Here is a 5,860-nt window from a genome sequence, read left to right as displayed (position 1 = left end):
CTATCTGGTTTGAAACTTCAACAACAATCATATGCCAGGTCTTAATAGAGAGACCTGGATCCCTGGTGAAGACTTTACCTGTCTGATGAAGACAGCTCCACGTTTTCATACGTTTATTTTTCAGCAACTTCTCAAACAAGATGAACCACTGTTCAATAGAGCAAATCACACACAGTTGACTCAGTTAAGAGTTTGTCTTTGTCAAGTGTTATTAAAGCCCTTTAAAAGTGATTCAGCACGTGGAAAATGTGAAACACTGACATCACTGCTCTTTCTAAGACCCATGAAGCACGAGATAAGTTTCTTCTTAAAGTGTGTTCCTTAGTTTCTGGCCTAGAGGAACAATTTCTGGGCTCAGGACTTGCTCCAGGAAGCTGTTTTCTAGGTAAAATTTAAAATGAACCATACCCTATGTAATCCAGATAGTTTATCCATTGTTAACCTGATACTTCGTTGACATAATGATAATCCGTTATGTCAGACCAGGCAATCTGCTATCATAAAGAAAGATTGGAGTCATGATGTGGTACTATAGGATAATCATGGGAATACAAGGTAGATTTGAACTACATGTGGTCAGCTCAAACTTAGCAGCCTCCTCAGAAACCCTAGACAGGGTCGGTATGAATCGGAACTGACTCAACAGTGCTTAGCAACAATAACCATAAAGATTGGTGGTTGTGTGGCGTGGTTGTGTGAGTCGGTTCCCACTCATAGCGATCCTGTATAGGATTTCCGAGACTATAAATCTTTACGGGAGCAGAAAGCCTCATCTTTCTCCCACAGAACCGCTGGTCGTTTCCAACTGCTGATCTTCAGATTAGCATCCTGATTTGTAACCACTATGCTTCTGATCTCCTTAACCAGGAAAATTACAACCTAGAAAAATGCTTTGGGACATTTCTATTCTGTCCCATGAGGTTGCTCTGAGTTAAAAATATACTTGATGACACTTAGCAACAGCAATCTGTAATAAAATGCTTTTGAAAAATTGTTTTTGATGTTGTTAAGTGTCCTCGGGTCCATTCTGATTCATAGCTACCCTATAGACGGCTTTCAAGGAGCGGCTGGTGAGTTTCAGCTGCCAACTTGCAGTTAGTAGTCCAGTGCTTATCCTACAGCACCACACCAGGACTTCATTTAAAAGATTGCTGTCTCAATATCCCTCCTCTTGTCTTCAGTCTGCATAATGGGGTTGCCCACTAACAGGCCACAAACAGAATGGAGTTTTGTATACTAAAACTCAATGCAATATGGGGCCACACACTTAGAGTTTTGTAGCTATATCTGACAACAATTCTATGTAAGCTCTTAAGAGTAATCTTCATTAAATGATTTTTTTTATTATTTCATGCATATGCTTAATAAAATATTATCAATCATGGTCTTTGAAAAAAAATTTTTTTATTGTGTCTGCATTTTATAGGTAAGTTATAAATTATGTATGATCAGAAACACTGTGTATAGAATCAGAGTCTATGTACAGTGCATGTGTATGTTTGATTTTGTCACTTAATGTCAGCTTATTCTATTATTGATGGTATAGTATTGATAAGATATAAATAGTCTTTAGACAACTCCTTACCATTTCAACAGCTTTCATGTCCCGAAACAGAACTGACCAAAACTTACAAGCTTTCATATAATTCATTTTAAAGAATGAATATTGGTACTTATCAAAGCAAACAGATAGTCTGGGAGTTAGAAAAAGTTCTATTTCCTGCTTGTTAATATCTTATATATGTTTCATACTAAAATTAAAATACTCCATCTTGCTAACATACATTTTCTCTTCTCCAAGTTGGATGCTCAAAAGTAATCAGGTGGAGTTTTTCTAAAACATTTTTTTCTTTTATTTTTATAAGTACATACATAATCACACAAACATTTTAGTAAAAAAAAAAAAAACAAAAGTCTCAAAAGTGCTGCAGGGTACAGAATTAGCAAATTATTTAAAACATATCTGCATCACTCCATGAGAGGGTGTAGCTATTTGGAGAAGTCAAAGTCATAAGAATCATTTGGTCTTTCATTGTTACATCTGCAAGACTTGATCTCCACATTTGTACAGTTTCAGATGATTTTGGTATATAGTCATGGTAAGAAGAAAGGTTGCATTCTGACCATTTTAGTAGCCAGTGTAAAATAGGCATTATGTCTCTGAGAAATTGGCATCTAACTTGGATGTCCATCTAAGATGTACAGGTAGGCCAAAGCTGAACTATGACCTAACATGATTCTTTCAATAAGAAGACAGTATGCTGTCATTTATCTTCTTACCTTCCAGATTTTGATTTTTTTAATGAATATTTATAACATACTGTCTTTTACCTGGAGTCCTGGTGTTGCACCATGGGTTAATGTGCCAGACTGCAAAGCAATTTGAAGTGCAATGTTGATAGTTCAAGCTAACCAGCTGCTCCTCAGAAACCCTATACAGGGTTGCTATGGGTTTGAACCAACTCGATGGCACTTACCAACAACAACAACATCTTTTACTTATCAAATGGGTAAAACAGATATTGGGTATCTAAACCTAACAAAAGAATTGAAGAAAAATGCTAACCTTAACTTGAAATATTGAAGTTTTATTCAGGCAAACTATTGAAAAATTTGTTGTTGTTGTTGTTGTTGTCAGGTGCCATCGAGTCGGAACCTACTCATAGTGACCCCATGCACAGCAGAACGAAACAATGCTCGATCCTGGGTCAACCTCACCACCGCTGCCACCCCCGAGTCCATCAATGATGCCACCTGGCCGATCCATCTCGTTGGGGGTCTTCCTCTTTTTCTCTGACCCTCCACCCTACCCAGCATGACATCCTTCTCCAGCGATTGTTTTCTCCGGACAATATGTCCAAAGTAGGAGAGACGAAGGTTAGCCATCCTGGCCTCCAAGGAGCACTCTGGCTGCACTTCTTCCAAAACAGATCTATTGGTTCTTTTGGCAGTCCATGGCACTTTCAGTATTCTCCTCCAACACCACAACTCAAAGGCATCAATTCTTCTACGATCCTCCTTATTCACTGTCCAGCTTTCGCATCCATATGAGGCTATTGAAAACACAATGGCCTGGGTCAGGCGCACCCTAGTCCTCAAGCTGACATCTCTGCTCTTCAACACTTTAAAAAGTTCCTGTGCAGCAGATTTGCCCAGTGCAATACGTCGTCTGATCTCTTGACTGCTACTTCCGCGAGTGTTGATAGTTGATCCAAGAAGAATGAAGTCCTTGACAACTTCAATCTTTTCTCCAGAATGTTGTTTATTGGTCCAGTGGTGAGGATTTTTGTTTTCTTGACATTGAGATGTAATCCATATCGAAGGCTGTGCTCTTTAATCTTCATAAGTAAATGTTTCAAGTCCTCTTCACTTTCAGCGATCAAGGTTGTATCATCTGCATATCGCAGGTTGTTAATGAGTCTTCCTCCAATCCTGATGCCACGTTTTTCTTCATAGAACCCAGCTTCTCGTATTATTTGCTCAGCATACAGGTTGAATAAGTATGGTGAAAGAATACAACCCTGTCCCAATTTTAAAACATTCAGTGTTCCCATGTTCTGTTCAAACAATTGCTTCTTCGTCCAGGTACAGATTTCTTAGAAGTACAATTAAGTGTTCTGGAATACTCATACTTCTCAATGTTGTCCATAGCTTGTCATGATCCACACAATCGAAAGCCTTTGCATAGTCAATAAAGCACAGGTAAACATCCTTCTGATATTCTCTGCTTTCAGCCAAGATCCATCGGACATCAGCAATGATATCTCTCGTTCCACGGCCTCTTCTGAATCCAGCTTGAACCTCTGGAAGTTCTCTGTCAATGTATGATTGTAGCCGTTTCTGTATTACCTTGAGCAAAACTTTACTCGCTTGAGATATCAAAGAGATTGTCCGATGATTTCCGCATTCCGTTGGGTCACCTCTCTTTGGAATGGGCACAAACATTGATCTCTTCCAATCAGTCAGCCAGACAGTTGTTTTCCAAATTTCCTGGCAATTGAAAAATTTAGAAAGCATCAAAAAAGATGGAAATAATACACAAAGTCACTCTACCAAAAAGAAATGGTCAATGTTTGATATCTATGTTCAGTGGTCAAGGTAGTGTAAAATCAACAACTGATGATACTGAAGGAAGAAGTCCACGCTGCACTGAAGGCATTGGTGAAAAACAAGGCTCCAGGAATTGACAAAATCCAATTGAAATCTTTCAACATACTAATGAAGCACTGGAGGCACTCACTCATCTATTCCAAGAAATTGGAAGACAATCACCTCAGAAGAAAGGCCTTGTGATTTACTTCTAAAAGATCAAAGTCATTCAAAACCCAATGCAATGCAGTTTTCTCTGCATACGCAGGGCTGACATGAGTCAGAATCGACTTGATAGCAACTACTTTTATTTTGCATATTATTATTTTTACTTATACTATTGCTCAGAGAGAAGCATATTTTTTAATGATTTTGGTTTGTTGACTAATTATGCAATTTACAGTTCTCCTTTCTGTTCTTTTAATATGCAAATTAAAGAAGGTTGACAAGATGTTCTATACAGTTTGAGCTCTATTATTATCTTATTTCATGGGAATTTCCCCAATTATTTTTTCAATAAATCTCTTCATTATGGATGAGGGTGTGTACTTCCTTACAATAGCATAATTTGATTTTACTTTAACTAACCTGTTCTATCAAAGGAGACCATTATGTCTTTTTCGCTTGTCATATCTCTGTGATTACCCTATTGGTTTCTTCTTTTTGTAAAAACAATGAAACAGTCTTCAATATACCCAGTGGACTAATAACAAAACTTTTTGAAGAGAAAGATGTTCAATTTGCACTTTCCTTCTTTCAAAATTGTCCATGTCAAGAAGCAAAAACCTTGCTCCCACAATGTATTTTCCTATAGCATCTTGTTAGATGAGACTGCTTTGTCATTAAGAAGTTTACTCAGACTTTCAGCAAGATGATGGGCTACACAGACAAGCTAAACAGACCCTCTACAACTAAAACTAAATAAATAAGATATGGGTGATAATCCTAGATCCCTGAGCTTCCAAGACAAAGATAAATACGTGAATCAAATAATGACTAAAAAAGAAACTGAGTGAAAACAGCAAGCAAGGAGACAAGCAGAATGGTGAGCTGAAACTTTAATGTTTTGAAATCAGCATTCAAATCATAGCATCAATCTGAAAAACAGCTCTACTTGCCCACACCATTTGCTGGTAACCAAGAAGAAGTAATCTTCTCCTTATTCCAGACACCCTCACAATGACTACACCTGACTCTTACCAACCCAGCCTCCCATGGCACCATCCCCCACTAATCAGCACCTGCTCCATCTAAGTAGTAGGTAAATCATCATGATACAGGCACTGGACCTCCATCTCTTCAGACAAGCAGAACACAGTGACAGAAAGGCATTCTGCCTGAAGCTACCATCTAGGCTAGCAGGAGCTCTCCCTGGGTGCCCTGCTCCTAGATTTGTCCTTTTATTTGTTGTCTTCCTTTCTCTTCCCTTCCTTTGTTTATTTTAGGGTTTTGTTTTGTTTTATTTTATTGTTTGTTTCCATTTCTTTTAATTTTTGCTCATATTCTTTTTCTTTCTACTTGTTTTTCTTATTTTCTTCTTATTATTATCTTTTTCCTCTTTTCTTTTTCCCCTCAGCTTTTGTTTTTATTTGTTCATTTTCTTTTTTTTTTCCTTTCCTTGTTTGGTTCCTTTTCTTTTTATTTTCTCTTTAGTTATTGTTTGTTTGCTATCATCTCTTGTTTTGTTATTTTACACACACACCTTTTCTTTTTTAATAAATAAAGCATATTCATGGTTTAGATTTTAAATTACATTTACAGATGAGGAAAA

This window comes from Chrysochloris asiatica, unplaced genomic scaffold (assembly GCF_000296735.1).
Source record: "Chrysochloris asiatica unplaced genomic scaffold, ChrAsi1.0 scaffold00181, whole genome shotgun sequence".
Taxonomy (NCBI): Eukaryota; Metazoa; Chordata; class Mammalia; order Afrosoricida; family Chrysochloridae; genus Chrysochloris; species Chrysochloris asiatica.
The sequence above is the reverse complement of the archived record's forward strand: the minus strand, read 5'-3'. Positions refer to the sequence as shown.